Here is a 22,547-nt window from a genome sequence, read left to right as displayed (position 1 = left end):
AGTCACTGGAGAGCAGCAGAGACTGACTGTCACACTGAAGAATTTCTTTTTTGCACTAAAGACAGTTTATTGTGTCCATGACAATGCAAACATTGCAAAAATGCAACAACTTCAGTTGTCTCTGCTTCCCTCTCCTGTTGACCCTGAGACATTAAGTGGGAAATGAGAAGTTCAAGAAATCAGAGAGCAGACTTTCATAATGGCAGTTGAAAGGCATTTTATTTAGCAACTAAATCCCGTCATGCAGTAGAAAAATAGACATGCAATACAGATTTGATATGAAGAATTAACATGCAACAGTGATAAAAAATACATCCCAATAATGATAATGTGAATACAAAAGAGAAGAAACAGTAAAAAACAGAGGAAGATACTGAAGATCAAAATTAAGATTATTTCAAAGAAACTAAGAAAGGAATTACTCAGTTGAATGTCCACGTAACTTGTGTTTGGCAACTAAATTTCAAGGAAAGATTGAACAAGGAATGCTGAACCCCTTTTGGGTTGGTCAATAAATGGAACTCTTCATTCTATACAAATTAATTGGATATAATCAATCCATGTTATCTCAGATGAGGAAAGGCAAAAAATTGTCTTTGTTGGCTACTTGTCATCCAAGCTGCTTCTTTTTACCCATAGTCCCCCTTCATCTTTGTCTTCTTGTATCTCTGACATTTTCTAATCCTATAACTTTCACTTATCCTAATGCTAAATTGATCAAAACTGCCTTTAATATCAGCTCACATATGTTAAACCACTATTCATATTCTTACCCTATTATATAGCTTGTGTTTATCATATGTGATATCCTATATTATCATAAATTAAATACTATATCTAAACTGACTAAAATAGTTAGGATTAAATGATAGATCTTCACTGTTCCACAATGATAATTTTAGGATTTAGATTGGAGGGTAATAATAATAATAATAATAATAATAATAATAATATAACAGATTTTGACACTTTTGTTTTGTTTTTTCCCCTTCTGTTAGTTTGCAGGCAGAATTTTAAAAGTGGTACCACAGGCTTTTGTGGCACATTTTTCCTCCTTTTTTATTCAGGGTTTAAGAAACATGTCAAAGCAGTTATCAGCAGATTACAATGGTGTCAAGGGGATTGTCTTGAATAGTTTATATGGACCTTTTTTCTTTTAACCATTCTCCAATACGGTAGGGGCTGAAAATGGTATGGAAATTGCTGAAAAAAAAAAGGATTACTGTGATAAAAAGGATTATGAATATTATATCACATATAAAACTGTTAAGGGCTAATATATCCAAATATTCATTTCAGGGGCTTGGAGGGGGGAACCTTTTGTTCTCCACTTTCTCTTCTCACCTTCTCTCTGTCTCTACCTGTTTATTTCCATTATATCAGAGGAATCTGAATTTCTGTAGTTAAGCTTAAGTGGTGTTTTTCAGCCCATTTTCTAATCAGGGGCTGAAATTCTGATTGTCTCTAGGCAATGTTGTTCTGGGGTGTGTGGTTGCCAGAGTCTAAAGTGAAACTGTTATGGAAAAATAATATAAACTGGAAGCCCCCCCCCCTTAATTCCTATCCCCAAAAAGCTGCATAACCACAGGAAAAAAAATTGACATTTGCAGATCCAAATGTAACAATTTAATGCATTAATTTTATTTATTAATTTTAAATACTGCATGTGTTTGGGAAATTGAGGCTGATGGAGGTAAAATACCATGCCAGAATTTTGGGATCAGAAAGCGTGTCTGAGCGGCAGCAGCAAGTGGGTCACGGGCAAGCAGAGTTCAATAAACAAAAGCATATGTGCCCTACAGTGCCTCTTGCCTTTCCCTCGAGCAGAGTCTGGCTAGCGAACCTTGGCGGCACAGCGCCGGGCCCGGGAGTGAGCACTCCTGACCTTTATCAGAGCAGAAAGCTGCTGACATCGGGGGACCTCGGAGACTGCGAGATGCCCTCTTGCACCTACTTCTGGCACTGCTGGAAGCAGGAGGCGGTGGGGAACGAGTGTGTCATCCCAGCCCCTGATCTGCAGCATAATGTGGAAGGAGCTGCAGTTTTCCCCTTCTCTCCAGGTCTGCCTCAGCTCTTTAGTGCTTTTTGGAAGGATTTGCCTGAATTTGTTTAAACAGTGGCTCTCCTAAGGGAACTCCAGCTGGGAAGGAGTGAGGGTGCCAGCATCACCTGTCTCCAGGCTCCTTCCTGGATGTGACAAGCATTCCTATACGTCTCCTAACTGGCTAAATTGCTGAAAGCTTAAGACGGATGTATAAAACTGTGATCTGCCACCACATATTATAGCACATATTACATATATGGCTCTGTATTATGCATGGGATCATGGTGGAGATGATTTAATGAACACAATACCGTGGTAAGGTATATGATAAATTTAATTTCTTCTGTATCTGCAATTTTTCACAGAAGTATGTAAGCATATTAATGCATATATATTTAGTTAAACAAATACTGACTCTTTATGGACATATTTAAATGAATTCATAATCCCTTTTTTAAAAATTCAATTATGAGCAAGCATCAGTTTTTGAAGGTAGAGAAATCACTGGATCCTCCAGGTTTTTTACATAGCATGAGCCTGGAGACTTCAGCAAAAAGTTCCCATATCCAGGAGAAATTTAGAGCATACTTTTGAGGAAGACAACTTATTAAAAATTTTCTAGCAGTATGCATCCATTGTGTCCCCTGCTTATTTTCTCTGTTACTGGAGGAGTCACATTTCCATTCTGGCATTACCCAGTTTTCTTTCAATGCTCTTGTTATGTCAAGCATGGTAGAAAACCCATCTTCTCCCCTGCCTCTTAAAGATGACCATTAAATCTCTGTAAAATGTATGTAAACCAGTTTAATCTAATGGCATAACCATTTTAGTGTAAATTGGACTAATGTGCCTAGCCAATGAGTGTAGCCAAACAGTCTAGATTACCAGGCTTGTCAAGGTGCTGCTTTTTTGGTGGTTCAGCAAGTTGCTGAGAGTCAGAGCTCAGCCCTGCAATGCCAGTGCGGTGGTGTCCAGTGCTCTCCTGGACTGTCTGCCTTCTGCTCCAGCTGTACAAGGGTTTTACCAGGGATTGAGAAACACAGGGGTTGAGGAGAGACATGTGTCCTTCCCTGCAGGAGAATATGCAGAGAAAGAGTTACTGGAGCTGAAGGGCTGTAACTCATTAGCTGCCATAATTCAATTTACTCTCTGAATTCTACTACAGTCTCCCCTGGGAAAAGGTGTGTTTTTAACCAAGTTGCCATTCTTTTGTAGACACATGAATTGTAATTTAATAGCCATCAATTGCCTGGTGTAAGGTTCCTCACTTACAATTACTTAGAATGGACGAAATGAGTCCAAATAAATACTACCTCCTCCCTATTGAGACTGTAATGCATTAAAAACATCTTTTATCTTGGCAAGGCAAAGGTTAACTTTAATTTATATAGTATTTCCCTTTAACAAAATGTGTGTATAGAAAAGACCAGTGCAAAGGAGTTCCTTACCTATATAGACAGGAGAGTGTAAATGGTTTTTTATCCATAAAAACATAACAAACATCTAAAATGAAATGACGGTTACAAATGAATTAATGAACAAGTACTAAGAACAAATGTCAATGAACTGCAGAACTGATTTTTATGGCTCAGTCCCCAACTATCTTTAATTTTCTCCCTGCTGGAAATCACGTCCCCATAACAGAGCTGGCAGAAGAGATCGCGTGTCAATGCTTCAGCTGCTGCAGGGAAAGTCTGCTGTGGGAGCTGAGATTCCCTGTCTCTCCCCATGCAAGCTGGGCTGGCCAAGGCAAACACATCCTCCTTTCCTGCTTGCTCTGCTGCCAGAGAGGTAACCTCTGCAGAAGGTGAAACACACAGCTGGGGAAATACTGCAGGAACCACTAGAGTTCTTCTGTGAAAACCTTTCTTTCCTGCATGCTGAAAAACATTTTCTGCAAGAAAAGGATATTTTTTCACTGCATATTTACATTAGGTACTGTCCCCACACGAAAAGCTAGTGAAATTGCTAAATTAATTAACAAAATTTGGACTACTAACAGGGGGAACTGCTTTTAGTTCCTGAATTCAAAACACTTAAAAAATAGTCAGTATTTATATTTCAGCTGATGCTCTAGTGACAGAGATCTATGTTAAAGACTCACCTTAGGCATAGCTTTAAAAATATAGCTCAGAGGTGAGGCAAGTCCTCCCTGCCTCTATCACAAGTCAAATATATATACTTTTTTCAATCTGAACTCATTTAAAGACCATCATCTTATATATCATGATTAACAGTCAGGGAGCCATCCTCTTCTGCATTCTTTGAAGAAACAGATGGGCATCATTTAAATCATGGCTTTTTCTGGAATTTTTCTTCAAACTTTATCTAATGCTTTATTTTAGCACTGTGTAAAAAACCTTCAGTCTCACTTCAGAGCACTATTATTCTGACCATGGTATTTGGACTACGACAGAAGCTTGTTTCATCCTCTCTTATTCCCTCTGTACTCTCTTTCTCCCTCCTCCCCATTAGCCCTGAGCTGCTTCACCCCCACTCACCTATTCCAGATCCCTGAGATTTTCTAGTCTTGCTCGTAGTATTTCTCTCATGCTTTTGAATCCTCTCAACATGTGGTCCTTAAAATCCAACTTGTATTCAGTGCCTCCCACCTTAGACTGAACCCTGCTGCTCTCCTGCATATAGGGGCTATGGAGAAGATCAGCACAATCTAACATAACAAAGTTTGTAATTCCTGCCTCTCAGCTGTCCTGGCCCATGTCAACCTGCCCACCTCGCCCTGACAGTGCTATGCTGCATTGGCTTACTGCCCACCAGCTGGAGCTGCCTGCCCATGGTGGCAGGCAGGCTCTGCCCAGGGCAGAGGTGGTGAGATGAGGGAGCAATGCCCTCATGGGCACCATGAGCAGTGGCACTGCTGTGAAACCTGCTTTTGCTGGCCAGGGAAAAGATGGAGGCATCAGGATGCGCGATGGGGAGTGAGGGGGGCAGTTTGCCCTCCGAGAGATGGTGTATGCTTTCAGAATATATATAAGCTTTGTTTGGGGCTTTCTTTTGTTATTTTGAAATAACTGAACATCTATGTATTTTTTGTCTTCCAATTTGCATGTAGATGTACATACAGCAGAAGTTGAACGCCGATAAAATCCCCAAAACTGGTGGTTTGATCATTTTATTCACTGTAAGCTCAAGGTATTTGTTAATGGTGTCAGCACTTTGACATTTTTCCCTTTCCAAGGTGTTGATTCACATTTTAGTGAATAAGTAAGGATGTGGCAGGTAATGGAGGAATGGAGAAGGTTTCCCACCTCAGGGGATGCAGGCTGCCTTCTTAGGGGCTGGATTTTTCAAAGGAGCCGAGCACTCCTCTTCTAAAACTATAACCCTTGTCAGGTGTCTCAAATCAAAGGACCACCAAAAGAACTGTAGACTATTAATTTGTCTCAGTTTTTAATTAGGTGAAAATACACTTTTGCCTTTTCCAGCCTGCGAGACTTTTGACTGTTTCCTTTGCATGTCTCTCAGTCTAAATGGCAAGAGTCAGGGATTGCTGCTACCAGCTGGAATGAGAACGACTTCTGGCAGCAATTTGCTGGTCCCTGAGGACTTGGGACATTTCCATGTCATTCTCCTCATCAGAGGAGTGTGGCATTAACAGCATAGATCTTCTCTCTGAGTCAGTGCAGTGGCTGACACTAGTTAATACTGGAGAAGGTATCAAAGTCACCCGATGGAATAATGTATTCAAAAAGAAAATTTCTTCTTAACTCCCTTCAGAAAGCCTGAAGTGGTGGCACCTGTATCCCTCTGTAGCTAAGGGACACGGAGGGGTGGCCCAAGCACTTGCTCTGCATCAGAGGATTCCCCCTCGCTCCCTCCAAGCTTCTGCTCCTTGTCTCCTTCCCCTAAGCCCACATACCAGGGATGGGGTGGCCTCTGGGCCCCTTCAGGACTTACTGACAAGACCCAGGCTGTGGGTGGCAGTGAGGAGTGCTGTGATTCCTCTCTTTGAGACAGCTGTAAATAATGTTGGATGCAGCTAATCCCTTGAGGCATGATGATGATTTGGGGATCAGATTTTATCTGCTGCTGTGCTTCCCATTTGTCTACTGGTGGGATTCTTTACAGGCACTTCCAGCTTCTATTATCCTCAGAGCTTTGTGTCAAATGCAAATATTGTTGTTAATTGCTATTTGCATTACAAGAGTGATTACATCTTGCTGTTCTTTAATTCCTGATTTATTGATGAATATTTTCAACACTGATTTAGCATAGAGGCTTTGCCAAGGTGAAAATTGACTATTTGTTTTGTTACTTCGCCAGTGTCTAATCCATAGCAATTCTTCACCACTTGCCCAACGACTACCTAATTTTCTTCTTAGTGTCTATGAGGGATTTATTGAAGGCTTGAAATTCCCCATACAAGAAAAGAAACTGCATTACTTTGTTCAATCTCTTGTTGATACATACAAAACTTGAATTTGTGAAGACATTTTAGGTAGCCTAATTCATTTTGTCACATTGTTTATCTGGGTGTGCCCTCATTAAATTTGCTGTCTCCCGCTTGGAACCACAGTCCACAACACCTTGCTGCCTTCGTTAGGTGTGAAAGAGTAAAGTACCTACAAGTGTCCATATATATAGGCACTTCCATATTGACTGTTCTGGGTTAATCCTCATGTGGTCACTCTTAGCATTTAAGAATAATTATACTGAAGTAAGTATTATGGAATAGACTTTAAAGCACTTTTGTCTCAGGGGGTTTTCTACATGAAAAAGTCATATAGATAGGACAAGAGTTTAAAATTAGTTTATTCTGTGGGCACAGGGCTGCCTCCACTCACTTCAGTTTGCCACTTGGGAAGCAATTTTCAGGCTATCTGAAAAGGTTTAAAACACTCATATTCTGCTCACATGGGAGAGTTAGACCAGAAGAGCTAATAGTTAACTGTATCAGTGTAATTAAATATACTGGCACAGAAAAAGCTTCCTGTCAGGCCAAATCCTAAATTTTGTGCTACCAAAAAAAATCCCCCTGAACTCAAGATATCCATGTGTCTAGGTTTGTATAATTAAATGGTATTTAAGATAAAAGTAATTTTTAGACTAAAATCTCCAAAGATTTTAAAGGGAGCATTTTGCCAGTGCAAGCTTGCCTTTGTATTTGGGTAAAGGCTTATATTCACTTTTCTCTCCTGCCAGTGTTACCTTCTCAAGATGGTAAAGGCTACTAAAATGGGAATTTTGTGCATCCATCCTTTTCCTAGTATTAAGCAATTCTTATGACATTTTGTAGTTTGCTGATAGGCTGCAGAGAAGCCAGATGCTTTATGTCTTTTCTACATTGCTATTGTCAGATTCTTACAACTGAATGAATACAGCATGAGAGCACAAAAACATAAGTCTCTGCTATGCATTCACCTGTGCTAAATTTGATCTAGGTCTCCAGAAAGAGACACAAACTCTAGATGTTGCCTGTCTGGGCTGAGAACACGTGTTTCCTTCAAAATTCACTGATAAAACCAGTAATGATGTGCTTTGAATTTTTTAGGGGTGTTTCCACATTTTCAATTACCTTTTCAGCCAAAGTGCCATGGCGAGGCCATTTATACCACCCTCTTCCATAAAGATGTAGTGCTACAGCAACTGTGATCTTCCTGTACTTTGGCAAGGGAGAAGACAGCAGCAGAACATGAGGATCCACTTTGCAAAGGCTTTCATGGTTGTGAAACTGAAGGAACTTGAATTTAAACCTTCTGTGAATGACTTTCCTAGAGGTACTGTATTCCAGTAAAATCCACTGCCTTGTTTTTTCATGGGCTGTGTAATCAAATATAATGACATCTATGATAATTTGAAAGTTCTGATGTGCTCAAAAGTGAGGAGAAAGCATGTTGGAGCTTCTCAGCATGTCAATGAGTGACCCCACCACCAAACAGCTGTTATTTGATGATGTGCTGTGGAGAAGCCAGATAATTTATGTCCTTTTTATCCGAAATTGTTACACTCCTTTACATACATCTCTCTTGAGTCTCCCAATGGCATACAAAGCCCAGAGAAATTACAGTAAAATCAGCCATCCATCCATCAGCTCAGGCAAATAAATTTACTAATTTAGTCTTCGTTTGCTTTTGCCTTTTGGTTTTGTTTTTTCTTTCTTAAATAAAGGAATTGTTAACTCAGTGCTCTGTGATAGTTTAATCTCACTGTAGTGAAGAGCTGTGGTATCACACCTATCCCCATTCTTTTTAATCTTCATATTAAATCTTCTACACACACCCCAAGCATGAGGGAGAAGATAGACTGTACATTGCCATCCTTCCTAATGCTCTTCCTCATTGTCAGTTTTCTTCCACTCTTAATTCTCCCTCAAGGGTCTGATGATATGACAAGTTTTTCCTGTACACTGAGTCCTTTCCAAAGACCAGCTTCTCTGTCCCAATATTTGCTTCTCTCATTACACTAAACTTCAGATGTCTGATATCCCTGGGAATGACACTTTTTCTTTCCACATAAAAGGAAAAAAAAAAGAAAAAAAAGTGGTGTTCTGGTGGCTTACCTGTCACTATGACTTTGACAAAGAAAACTACAAATCAAAGAGATTTTAGTACTTGGATTGGCTATTTTAGGTGTGATATGATTTGAAGCTGGCTTCCTGCCAAGTCTCCAAAACCTACCACAAGAGTTCCCCCCCCTCAAACCTCAGGGAGAAGAGGGAGAAAAAACAACCAAGAAAACACGAAATGAGAGAGAGACAGCTAAAGTGAGATATATATATAAATATATTTACACCTATGTTACACTTATATACAATTAAAATATATACAATTTCCCAAGGGAAAGGGAAGGGGGAAGGGAAAAGGAACAAAACCAAAATAAAAAAAATATATATATATATATATCTCCCGATTAGTGGCCCGAGATCTAGTAACTAAAAGAGTTAGCAAGGAAATATCTCACACTTTCCTTGGGACAACCGAGAGTCGCTCTGGACCGATCGCCGGCAACCTCCGCCTCCCAAGGTCGGCAAGGCCTTACCAGGCCTCACTCCCCAACACGGCAGACCCGACAGCAGGGAACCTGCACCTCCAAGCCACTGGAAGGAAAGAGAACAAAGGCCTCTCCTCCTTTCTTCTTATAATCTGGCTTACTTAAAAATCGTAGGGAATACTGGGTAAATCTGGACCCTTCCTTGGTTACAAACTGGTCACCAAGGAAGGCCTAGCCCAAGCCACCACAAGGGGTTAAGTGGACATCGGAACGCTACATTTGGGGAATAATTTGGACTGATCACTATGTTTTATAAGTAGAATGAAGGCAAAGCATGAAACTGTGTTTGATTGTCCACTTGCTTGTCCATCTGCATGGCATATACCTGCCAAAGCAGGGCAGAATGCTGCCATTTCACTTTTTCACCTGTAAACGTGTGGGTGATATTTGGGGCTACAGCTAATTAAGAAATTCTTGCAGAACAGATTTTCTGAGAGACAGTGCTGAGTCAACAAAGTTGGAAGGTTTCACAAGGGATATTTATGCATGTATGTATCTCTAATCCAGTCTCACAGGAAGTTATTAAAATGTTTGGTTCCAAAAGGTCAGTGCATTCTGTGTTTGATATAATTTATTATATGGAAATTGAAATAGTAAGGCAGAAGCAAATATTCTTATCTTTTATGAAAAACCTTCTTTGAATGCTATTTTTTTACAGAATATTGCCTTTTTCTCCATATTTCTCAGTCTCAGAATATCCAGGCTTTGCCCAAGCCCAGAAAGGTCAGTTTCAGGAAGTTCTTTTGGTGTCATTATTCAACCATCCGAGTTCTGTTCAAGTTTCTATGCCTTTGTAGGAAAAAGGGAAAGATAATACCAAGTCTGTCTGTATGTATAGACATTACATGTGTAGACAGGACAAGAAGTAATGGCCATAAACTATAACACAAGAAGTTCTGCCTCAACATGAGGAAGAACTTTACACTAAGGGTGGCAGAGTACTGGAACAGGCTGCCCTGGTCATGAAGTCTCCCTCTCTGGAGGCATTCAAAACCCTGGGCATGTTCCTGTGTCACCTACTCGAAGTGACCCTGTCTTGGTGGGAGAGTTGGACTGGATGATTTCCAGAGGTCCCTTCCAACCCTAACGATCCTGTGATCATGTGTGCCATTAACTCTACTGTTGGAAACATTACTCCAGTTTATAAAATCTATTCTTTAGAACTTCCATTACTTCTATGAGCACACATCTTCCTTGGAAATTGTTTCTTTCTTGCCCATGAGCTCTTTCTGTTCTTTATTTTTTCACGCCTCTTCAAGACACTAAATGAATGATACTAATATTTGTCACAAAGAGCTGTAAACCTTTCTGAAGTATTAAAATACACTGAAACCTGACAAAGCTTCCATCACAACTTGCTAAACTGGGTGACTATGCAGAAAATAATCAAATTATAACATTTTATTCAAAATACATTGTATTTTACTACACAAAAAGAATTAGTGTGGTAAACACACTTAACAGAGAAACAAAATAGATTACATTATTGCCTTTGACAAAAGCACTGATGTAAATGGAATTTATTGGAATTCTCGAAACGACAAAAAGAATTTAACAGTGATAATTTCTTTAATGCTTACTTTGAAGCCACTGGCAAAATATAGTGACTCCATTTATGGCTGATTTCATCCAAGTCATTGTTGTTCCTGAAGTGGGAGCTATTTTCTAAATAAAATCTATATTATCTGCGTATCACAGGCCCTTCTGGAGGTTTGAAGCTAGAAGGAACCAATAAGATCTGCATTATACAATACCTACAATGTCACAGATGGACTTCTGCAGCTGTGTGACACACCAGTACTGCTTGTCTGCAACTCCAAGCTGCTCCATTACTGCATTTCACTAAAGGCGTCTCAGGTGAAAACGGGGAACAAGGTTAGGAACACAACTAATTTTGTAGGTTTGTTTCCAAGCAGTCTTCTCCCAGGAGTGCATTGCTTGTCTTCCCGTGCCACAGGGGGAAGCATGTCTGCCCCTGAGCAGGTGCCCAAGCTGGTGGGTACAGGCTGGTACATGACTGGTGTGTGCTGGTGCATTGGGGCACATGGCTGGAGCTGGCATCTGCCCTGCTCCTGTATGGCAGGACTGACTTGAGACACAGGCACTTAAAAAAGGAGTTTGTGAGTCTTGGCATTGGTAAATCATCCAAATTTGGCCATTCATTTAAAGATATGTATTTTATTGTTCTGTAGGAAAACTGTCAGGCAACTGATTCTCATCAGTGAAAAGCAGCCTGCTGCATTTTTTCCTTTATTTTATCATTGGAATTCAACTGGCATTAAATAACAGCATATTTATATTTCTCTGCATTTATTTCTTTTTTCCAGTTCTGGAAAGTGTCCTTACCTAGCAAACTATTTGAGAAAAGGACCCTTACAGCCTTATGTTAGGACAAAGATGTTGATATATTTGGACGGTTCCAGTGAGATCTGGGTGTGTGTACATTGCAAAATTAGCAAAGTCACACCCTGTAAAATAAATTAGTTATATCAGTGGAAAGGAGGGATAATTATGTTAATACTGGAAGCAACTGCCCATGTAGCTGCTTCAGTCAAATACCCCAGCTCTACCAGTACACCTTTCTCACTCTGCCGCAGACTCTTCTCACTGATGGCCGTCAATCACGGAAGGTACGTGGGGAAGGTACGTGGTGAACGTCCCTTCTTTCCCAGGAAAAAAGGGATTTAAGAATATGTATGGTGCTTTTCTGAATTATAGTCTCTGCTTTTAAATATATATAAATGATCAGTTTAACATGGGAATTTGCATTTCTCAGCCCTCAACTGGAGCCCTGTCTTTAAATTCAAGGTGTTATCCCTAGAACAGCAACATTTTTCTTCCTTGATTGCACCCTACCTGATGTTCCTGCAGGCATGTTTCAGAATACTAGTCATCAGGATTTGCATATCTATTTTAGCTCTCTTAAATTGTGTCTTTACAACAATGCAATGACAGAATTTTTCATCCCAAATGACATTCTGTTTCTGGAGGGTCAGTGCTTTGTGTTTTTTGTTTGAAATAGCACAAGAGGTACAGCTAAGGGCTGGGGATGAAAAATTGCTAGATCTTACAATCATCATCAGGAGCCTCCACAAAGGAACAATGGCAATAATAACAAACATATTCATCTGTGAAATCCATAGGATTTGACTAAAAACTGCTTTCCTATCTCTTTAAATAAATACTTAATATTCTGTTTAAAGTTTAGCAACAACAACATTTAGGAATCACCATGTTACTCTGATTCAGTATGAGCTTGCCTAATAGATTATTCTGTCCCTGACAGCAGTCAATACTGGCTGTTTCAGAAGAAGGTACAAGGAACACATTAATGATCAATTATGGAAAAATCTGCCTTTTGGGCAGCAATTCACAATTTTTATGTGCTGGTCACTTTTTGCAAAAAGGATAATACTGGGTGTACCAAACCACTACATGGAGATATGAATAATGGGTTTTCTGCCTTCTCTTATAAATGTTCTTTGAGCAGTCTAATAGTTTAAAAAGTCAAGGTGGTCCATAATTAAATTATGATCCATTGGGTATTTCTTGGGTTCTTTCTCTTTTTTTTACTTTTCAGGGGTTGGTAAGGGAGCTTCCCAGCTATTGCGTAATGATACTTCAGAGTTCCCTTCCTCTAGCAAGAGAGAACCTGAAAGAATAATTCTGGGATTACACTGTTTAGGACCCTGAAGAACAACTCAGAGATGCGTGTCTTGCTCCCATCTTTGCCAGCTTCAGTTCATTTTTGTGGCCTTTGCAGAAGGCTGCATTCCTCACTTTGAGAAATCTTGCAGAATGAGGTTGTTCTTCCAGACTCTGAGTTCCATGTTTTGTGTGTTTACGTCCATGCATTGTAAGTGACTAAATAGAAATCTTGTGATTGCAGAAATGTGAGTTAATAATATTCCTTGATAATTTCTATTTGGAAAAATGGCCATGTGCCTTAACCTAACAAAACCTTTTGTCCTTCTTGAATTCTGATCATGCTACTATTAGGGCATTTTTTTAACCTACTGAATAAAAGGCTATTTCAAATTTTATTTTGTAGGGTTTTTTAAATTCTATATCTAAAAGATTTTTGAGCTGACTCAGATTGATTTTTTTGGGATTGGTAAAGAGACCATGTAGGAAACTTTTCAGATTTAAACAGATTTTAATATAGAAAGAGTGTAGAAGAAATAAGATTTTTCAATGATTTTCACGTGTCCCTTGCTGGAGTATCTTGCTGAGAAATAACCGGGAGTTCACTTCCTCTTAGGGGTTTTGCACATCTGAAAAATCCTGAGCTCTGAAACAAAAGGGAGAGAAGAGAAATACAGAGTTAGATTTTCTGTCCTCTAGGGATAGTGTCTGACATGAATTAGACCTACTTAAGTTTTAGATCACATAACCTTTACTCATTTGCTTCTGATTTTGGGATATTTTTTATTGTCATATGATCTTAGTGCTGCACAGAGGTGTTGAAAAAGCTGTTCTGAGTCATTGCATCTGCTAACAGAAGTCAAACCAAAAAAAAGTCCCATCCAAGCACTAAATTCAGCACAGGAGTCACGGCTGGCTGGGTAGTCCTCTGCAGCTGGGGACGAGGCTGTGAGTCAGAGATCTGCAGGATTTAACCTCAGGGGCAATGGAGCAGCTCATCTGCCATTCAGGAAGGCCCACGTGAGATAGGGAGAGACTGAGAAGGGATCTGATGTGCAGCTAACCCCGTAACAGTGACAGCACTGAAAAAGCAAATCTGATTATTATAATCTTTGTGTCTCTTCTGAATACTATCTGAGTTGTTAGTCTACATATAAAAAAAGCAAAATCCCATGCAAGTCTCCTGTGCATTGTTCTTTTCCCTATTGTGCTTAATGACTGATCAGTTATATAAAATAGGTACAACTATCTGATAATGCTTATGTAAGTACCTGTTTAGTAATCCTTCTCTGAACATCACGTTTTAACTGATGGAATTTATTAACATTTATATTGCTGTAGAGCTGAGAGACATCAGCTAGGTTACAGCTGTGTTATGCTAGGTACTGTAAAAAGAGAGACTCTCAGCATGCCACATGAATCCTTGCCCCATATATTTATTTTATGAAATATATCTTCCATATTTGCATTAATGGGAGGTGACAGAACAGTATAAAATTGACCAGCAATTTACAGCCTCTTTATATTTTAATTAAAAACATAAATATACTTCTGTGTAGCAAAAGAGAAGTTTTCTAAAATGAATTCAGAATTACTTAACCAGCTTCATTCCTTCCATCCACAGCTAAAGAGGAATTTTCCATGAAGACATGGAAATAATTTTACTTTAAAAAAATATCAAAGAATGAATAAAGAAATAATCACATGTTTTTATCAATTTAGGCTAATATAGCAGTAGGTGAAAGATTAACTTTCAGTGATACACAAATAATGACTCAAAACTCACAAATAATGCATTTGTCAGTTATCAAGGAATAAAACATCATTTTAGCAACCAAATGTAGACTGAATCCTTGTGACTGTCATCTGCTCACAATCCTATGTGAATAGGAGCAAAATTTGGCTTGTTTTGTCCTATTTAGCAGGACTAACATTCATGCTTACTAGTGCTATGTATTTGCAGAGTGTGTTTAAGTACTTTCATTTTAACCTACTCTTAACCCAAGGATGGGCACATAAATAACCTGGGGTGGGTGGCAAGGCTACAGAGTAAACATTCTGATAATTGTACTAATAGTTTTATGTTAGAACAGTTTTCTGGAAATTCTTGGCAACATACATTTCAAAGCTAGATTAAATCTTATGAACAGCTGTGCTGATTTTGGCTGGGCTAAAGTTAACTTTCTTCATAGTGGCTAGTATTGGGCTATATTTTGGATTTGTGTGGAACACAGAGTTGATAATATAGACATGGTTTTGTTATTGCTGAGCAGGGCTTACACAGAGCCAAGGCCTTTTCTGCTTTTCATGCTGCCATGCTGACAAAGGAGGTTGGGAGTGCATGAGAGGTTGGGAGGAGACAAAGCTGGGAAAGCTAACCCAAATTGACCAAAAGGATATTCCATGTCATATGACATCATGCTCAGTATATAAAGTGGGAGGAAGAAGGAGAAAGGGCAGGACATTTAGAGTGATGGTGTTTGTCTTCCCAAGTAACCATTACAGGTGATGGGGCCCTGCTCTCCAGGAGATGGCTGAACACCTATCTGCCCAAGGGAAGCAGTGAATTATTTTCTTCTTGTGCTTTGCTTGTGTGTGAGGCTTTTGCTTTCCCTATTGAACCGTCCTTATCTCAACCTATGAGTTTTCTACCTTTTACCCTTCTGATTTTCTCCCCAGTCCTGCTGGTGGGGGGAGTGAGCGAGCGGCTGCGTGGGTCTTGGTTGCTGGCTGTGGTGAAACCACGAAAACAGTTAAGTACTATGGTAGATTTTCATATAGATTTTGCACAAATAAGAGAGTTGTTCTCATCATTTAGAACATTTTATAAAATTTAGCATTTCCTTTATTCATTTCATGAGATAATGAACCTACTTTTCGATTAGGTCTATATGCAAGATAGACCAAAGAAGGTATATCCCCTGATAAACAAAGTTGGCAAGCTGGTAACAATGGATGAGTAGAAGGCTGAGATACTCAACAACATTTTTGCCTCAGTCTTCAATGGTAACCTCTCTTCCTACAGTTCTTGAGTGGATGGACAGCAAGATGGGGACTGGGGGAGCAAAGTCCCTCCCACTGTTAGTAAAGATCAGGTTCATGATCACCTGAGGGACCTGAATGTACATAAGTCTATGGAACCAAATGAGATGCATCCCAGGGTCCTGAGAGAATTCACTGATGTAGTTGCCAAACCACTCTCCATGATATTTGAAAAGCTATGACAGTCAGATGAAGTCCTCGGTGACTGGAAAAAGGGAAAACTTGGAACTCATCTTTAAAAAGGGTAGAAAGGAGAACCCTGGGAATTACTGACCTGTCAGCCTAACCTCTGTAGCTGGGAAGAACATGGAACAGATCATCTTAGAAGTTGTACCAAGGCATATGGAGGACAGGGAGAGGATTCAAGACAGCCATCATGGCTTCACCAAGAGTAAGTCCTGCCTGACCTAGCCTGTGGCCTTCTATGATGGAATGATTACATCAGTGGACAAGACAAGGGCTATAGAAGTATTTATCTCGATTTTGTAAAGCCTTTGACATGGCCCCTCACAACATCCTTCTCTCTAAATTGGAGAGAGATGGATTTGGCGGATGAAATTTTAGATGGATAAGAAAGTGGTTGGATGGTTCCATCCAGAAGGTAGTGATCAACGGCTCAGAGTCCCAATGGACATCAGTGGCAAGTGGTGTCCCACAGGGCCCTGTACTGGGACAAGTGTTATTTACTATCTTCATTAATAACATAGAAAATGGGATTGAGGGCACCATCAGAAAATTTGCAGATGGCACCAAGCTGAGTGGTAAAGTTCTCACACTTGAAGGATGAGATGCCACCCAGAGGGACCTGGACAAGTTTCCCACAGGAAACTCATGTGGTTTAACAAGACCAATTTCAGGACGCTACACCTGGGTTGGGGCAACCCTTGGTGTCATAGTAGGTTGACTCTGGCTGGACACCAAGTACCCACTAAAGCCACTCTATCAGTCCCCTCTGCAACTGGAGAGAGGAGAGAGAATATAATGAAGGGTTCATGAACTGAGATAAGGACACGGAGAGATCACTTACTCATTACTGTCACAGGCAAAACAGTCTCAAAGTGGGGATATTAATTAAATTTATTACTAACAGCATCAGAGCAGGAGAGTGAGAAGTAAAATAAGTTTTAAAAACACTTTCCCCCACCCCTCCTTCCTTCCCAAGTTCTACCTCCCCCCCACCTGCCCCCAGTGGTACAGGGAGACAGGGAATGGGGGTTGCATTCAGTTCATTACAGGTTGTTTCTGCCGCAGCTCAGGGAGAGGAGTCCGTCCCCTTCTCCCCATGGGGTCCCTCCCATGGGAGACAGTCCTTCACGAACTTTTCCATTATGAGTATTCCCCACAGACAACAGTTCTTCACAAATTGCTGAATGTGGGTCACTTTTCCATGGGGTGCAGTCCTTCAGGCTGCTCCAGTTTGGGTCCCCCACAGAGCCACAGATCCTATGAGGAAAACCTGCTCCAGCACGGGCTCTGCTCTCCATTGGTCAGCAGGTCCCTGCCAGGACCCTGCTCCAGCATGGGACTCCCATGGGGTCACAGCCTCCTTCAGGCATCCACCTGCTCTGGAGTGGGTCTCCTCCACGGGCTGCAGGTGGATCCCTGCATCCCCGATGGTCCTCCATGGGCTGCAAGGGCACAGCTGCTCCACCATGGTCTGCACCACGGGCTGCAGGGGAACCTCAGATCCAGCGCCTGGAGCATCTCCCTCCCTCCTTCTGCACTGACCTTGGTGCCTGCAGAGTTGTTCACATGTTCTCACTCCTCTCTTCCCTGCCTGCAATTTTCATCTGGCCAACAACTTTTATGTTATCACAGAGTTGCTGCTGTCATTCTCGACTGGCTTGGTCTTGGCCAGCGGCAGATCCATCCTGGAGCCAGATGGCATTGGCTCTGCTGAATGTGGGGGAAGCTTCTGGCAGCTCCTCACAGAAGCCACCCCTGTAGTCCCCCCTGCTACCAAAACTAGGACATGAAAACCAGATACACACTGGGGAATGAACAGAGGCCAGATATGAGCTGGCTATGTGCACTCACAGCCCAGAAATTCAAACAAGTCCTGGGCTGCATCAAAAGAAGTGTGCCAAGCAGAGTGATTCTCCCCCTCTACTCTGCCCTGGTGAGACCCCACCTGGAGTGCTGGATCCCAAGTCAGGTGGGACATTGCACTGTTGGAGCGAGTCCAGAGGAGGCCACCAAGATGATTAGAGGGGTGGAGCACCTCTCCTACAAGGAAAGGCTGAGAGAATTGAGATTGTTTGGCCTGAAGAAGAGAAGACTTCGGGGTGACCTAATTGCAGCCTTCCAGTACCTGAAGAGAGCCTGCAAGAAAGATGTAGAGAGACTATTTACAAGATCATATAGTGACAGAATAAGGGAGAAAGTCTTTAAACTGAAAGAGGGTAGGTTTAGACTAGATGTTAGGGAGAAATTCTTTACTGTCATGGTGGTGAGACACTTCAATAGGTTGCCCAGAGAAGCTATGGGTGCCCCACCCTTGAAGGTGTTCAAGGCAAGGTTGGACCACGCTCTGAGTAACCTAGTCTAGTGAAACATGTCCCTGCCCATGGGAGGAGGTCTGGAACCAGATAGCCTTTAAAGTCCCTTCCAACCCAAGCCATTCTATCGTTCTACTCTATGATAATTTTTTTGTCCTTAATTAGCAACTTTTTATGACTAACACTTCCAGATGTTCCAGGTTATCATTCTTGGGTGTATAAAATTCAGTCTTTGCCACAAGTCTGTCATTTCAGTACTAGTTCTAATGAAACAGAAATAGTTTATCTGTAATCTGAGAATAAACAATCTGGTAAAAATGGAAGGGATACCTGGTGACAGCAGTCAAAACTCAATTATGCATTCTCAAAAAAAACCCACCTAAATTTTGCATTCTCTGAGTCCTGTGCCTCACTCCAGCAGTCCATGAGACAGCTTTCAAATCTATCAGCTGATTTCAGTCACATTTGGAAGCAGAATAGAATACTCAAAGGTGAATGCCTGGAAAAAATGGAAGACCCTATTATTGCTCCAAATCTGCAACATGAGTTCAGCACCTATGAGTTCAGCACTCAGAAAATGATCATGGGACCTTAACATTGGACTCCACAAAGCAATATGAGACCAGGATTCAGTAGTTATTAATGAGGATAAACTGAAGTTACTGTATGTGTCGTGGGAGCAAAACTCAAAGAGCTGAATTTGCTCGGTGTTCTGAAAGCTGATGCATAGTCAGAAGTGGGATTGTTCATGATCCAGCCTGTAAGAGATTTTTAAGCAGGGTATGATTGTATAAGGGGTTTGAAGAATAGCACTTATATTTAACCAAACAGAAAAAGTGATCTAATAGAGACAGGCACTTCTGTCTGAGTTCAAGGAAGGAAAAATTGAAGACATGGAGATAAGTGGAAGGTAAAGAGGCAAAAAGGTTTGCTGAAGATAAATTTGGCCAGACCAGTCTGCTACCTATTCCTGGCAACACAGCTTATTTTTAGACACAGAAAACACAGTTGATCTAATCTACCACACATCACCCGAAGGACTCCTTCATACAGGATGTTGTTGATGCTTGAAGTTTACATAAATTCATAAAGCAATCAGAAAAAATTCATTGAAGAAAAGTCTCTCAAGGCTATTAAATATATAGACACCTATTCTGATTAGGAAGTCTGTAAACCATACATTTATGGAGGTAAGGAGACACTTTGAAGGGAAGTAAAGCTGCATACTCACCCCATTTTTATTCTCTTTCACAGACATGGGCTATTGACAGATAGACCTTTAGTCTGATCGGTATGACCATTCTCATACTCCTATGTTCTTATCTGAACTGCACTGAATTATGTGACAGGAAATTATTAGTTAAGCTGGAGAACATGTGAAAATAATTCTAGAATTTTAAAATGGGTAAGGCAAGGGCTGTATCAGCTATCACAGCGGTGATCCTTCCGCTCAACTTAGCACTGATGAGGCCGTACCTGGCACCATTTTGGGCTCCTCAGAACAAAAGAGGTATGGAGCTCTTCCAGAGAGTCCAGTGAAGGACCACAAAGATGATTAAGATACTGGAGCACCTCACATATGAAGAAAGGCTAGGAGAGCTTGAACTATTTAGTCCAGAGAAGAGAAGACACAGGGGCATCCTATTAATGTATATAAACACTTGAAAGGAGGGTGCAAAGAGATCAAAGCCAGGCTCTTTTCAATGGTATCCAGTGACAGAAACATAGGGATAAGAAAACAATAGGCACAAACTGAAACAGAGGAAGAGTTGTCTGAACAGTGGGAAACATTTTGTTACTGTGAGAGTGACCTAGAACTGACATAGACTGCCCAGATACCCAAAGACCATCTGGACATGATCCTGGACAACATGTTCTAGATGACCCTGCTTGAGCAGGAAAGTTGGGCCAGATGATCTCCAGAGGTCCATTCCAACATCTATGCTCTGATTCTATGACTGCAAAAGTGGAAGCAGTGATAGAACACTACAAGGGTCCCATCTTATTCCTGGGGTACATACTAAATTTGTTGATTAAACAAAGTCGGATATCACTGTTACTGAAAGGGATGACTGGAGTGAAGTACAGAAGAACTTAAAGGACCCTGAAGACAGGAAAAATCAAAATAGAAAAAAATTAACGCAAAGCACGACATTTTGCTTACCAGCTGGAGGAGCAGAAGAGAGGGACTTGGAGTGCTAGCCATCTGGGAGGTAAGATCGAAGCTGTATGCTTTTGGGTCTCTATCTGTACCTTTGCTTTGCTTTATTTACAACCTTATAATCATAGAATCATTAAGGTTGGAAAAGACCTCCAAGATCATTGAGTCCAACCTTTAACCAAACACCACCATGTCAACTAAACCGCAGCACTAAGTGCAATGCCCAGTTATCTCTTGAACGCTTCCAAGGATGGTGACTCCACCTCCTCCCTGGGAGCACATTCCAATGCTTAACCAACCTTTCAGTGAAAAATTTCTTCCTGATGACAAACCCTAGTACAGCTTGAACAGGTTACCTCTAGAAGCTGCGGATGCTCCATCCCTGGAAATGTTCAAGGGCAGGTCGCATGGGGATCTGAGCAACCTGACCTAGTAAAAGGTGTCCCTGCCCACGGCAGAGGGGGTGGACTTAGATGATCTTTAAGGTCCCTTCCAACACAAGCCATTCTATGATACTATGATTTTATGATTCTATGATTCTATGTCCTCTTGTCCCACCATGAGTTGCCTGGGAAAAGAGACCAATCCCCATCTTGCTACAGCCTCCTTTCAGGTAGTTGTACAGAGTGATAAGGTCACCCCTGAGACTCCTCCAGAATCAACAACCCTGGCTCACTCAGACTCTCCTAATATAACTTGTGCCACAGCCCCTTCACCAGCTTCACTGCCCTTCTCTAGACTTGCTCCAGCACTTCAATGTTGTCCTTGAAGTGAGGGGCCCAGAAGTGGACACAGGACTCAAGGTGTGACCTCACCAGTACCAAGTACAGGGGAGTAAATCACTTCCCTAGTCCTGCTGGCCACATTATTTGTGATATAAGCCAGGATACCACTGGCCTTCACGGCCACTGCTGGCTCATGTTCTGTTGGCTGTCAACCAGCACCCCCAAGTCCTTTACCACCAGGCAGATTTCCAGCCACTCTTCCTCCAGCCTATAGTGCTGCATGGGGTTGTTGTGACCCAAGTACAGGACCCAGCACTTGGCCTTATTGAACCTCATACAATTGGCCTCAGCCCATTGACCCAGCCTGTCTGCCCAGATTCCTCTGCAGAGCCCTCCTGCCTTCTGGCAGTTCAACACTCCCACCCAGCTTGGTGTCATCCAGGAACTTGCTTTGGGTGCACTTGATCCCCTTGTCCAAGTCATCGCCAAAAATAATAAGCAGGGCTGGTGCCAGTACTGAGCCTTGGGGAACCCCCCTAGTGACCGACCACCAACTGGATGCAGCACCACTCACCATCACTCTCTGGGCCCAGCCATCCGGCCAGTTTGTAACCCAACAAAAACTGCCCCTGTCCAAGCCATGGGCTGCCAGCTTCTTCAGGAGAATGCTGTGGGAGACAGTATCAAAAGCTTTGTTGAAGTCCAGGTAGACCCCATGCACAGCCTTTCCCTCATCCACTAAGCAGCTTACCTGGTCCCAAAGGGAGATCCTAGGGAAGATGTGAGACAGTGGAAGCCATCCTACAAGATTTATGAGATCAGACTAGAGCTAGGCTCAGAAGTCAAGGGGTAAGGGCATTCAAAGGGAAGAGACAAAGACCCGCCTCCTTTCACCAGGTTCTATCTGCTTTGTTTGTTTGTTTATTTTAATTACAGTAATTGTAATATAAAATGCATAAATTGACTCCTAGGTCTTCTTTTAAAGCATTGTCAGGGTGTTGTATATACAGCACCTGTGGAAAATCATAACCTATAGCCAGGTGAGAAGGTCCTTTTTAGGACCTCTTGAGAAGGATGCAGATTTGCTCCCTAGAACATGTTGCAGTGCTGCTTCTCCCACTAGGAGAAGGTAAGCCCAGATTGAAGAGACCATCATGAACTTCTATCTCAGTGTTCAAGTAGTGTTTCCAATAAGGCTTTTGTGTGGATTTGAACTTTGGCAGTATCTAAATGAAGTAGCTATTTTAATTGACTTGCTAGTCGTAAGTCCTGAGGCTGCCTGACTCTGGAATTGATAGTCCAACCAAATAATTCCCCTGGAGATGAATATTTATTACCTTTCCCCAATGTGAAAATAATTCAACATGAATTGTATTTAAAGTGGGAAGGTCAGAAAGAATTCAGCTGTTTAGAGTCATTGA

At 41.4% G+C, this 22,547-nt stretch overlaps 2 long non-coding RNA genes across 4 annotated transcripts in view; one reads left to right on the top strand and one right to left on the bottom strand.

Annotated features, from left to right (window-relative positions):
- The window catches only part of LOC135412068 (uncharacterized), a 122,052-nt gene extending 108,956 nt beyond the window's left edge, over positions 1-13,096 (top strand). For both annotated transcript variants that reach the window (XR_010429486.1, XR_010429485.1), the window contains 2 exons: positions 7,557-8,634; positions 9,247-13,096. This is a non-coding gene — a long non-coding RNA (uncharacterized LOC135412068). The remainder of the gene's footprint in view (positions 1-7,556; positions 8,635-9,246) is intronic.
- A 95-nt stretch (positions 13,097-13,191) lies between these two features.
- The window catches only part of LOC135412067 (uncharacterized), a 107,774-nt gene continuing 98,418 nt past the window's right edge, over positions 13,192-22,547 (bottom strand). For both annotated transcript variants that reach the window (XR_010429483.1, XR_010429484.1), the window contains one exon: positions 13,192-13,346. This is a non-coding gene — a long non-coding RNA (uncharacterized LOC135412067). The remainder of the gene's footprint in view (positions 13,347-22,547) is intronic.

This window comes from Pseudopipra pipra, chromosome 3 (assembly GCF_036250125.1).
Source record: "Pseudopipra pipra isolate bDixPip1 chromosome 3, bDixPip1.hap1, whole genome shotgun sequence".
Lineage (NCBI taxonomy): Eukaryota > Metazoa > Chordata > Aves > Passeriformes > Pipridae > Pseudopipra > Pseudopipra pipra.
Note: the sequence above shows the minus strand (reverse complement) of the source record. Positions and strands in the feature narration are given on the sequence as shown.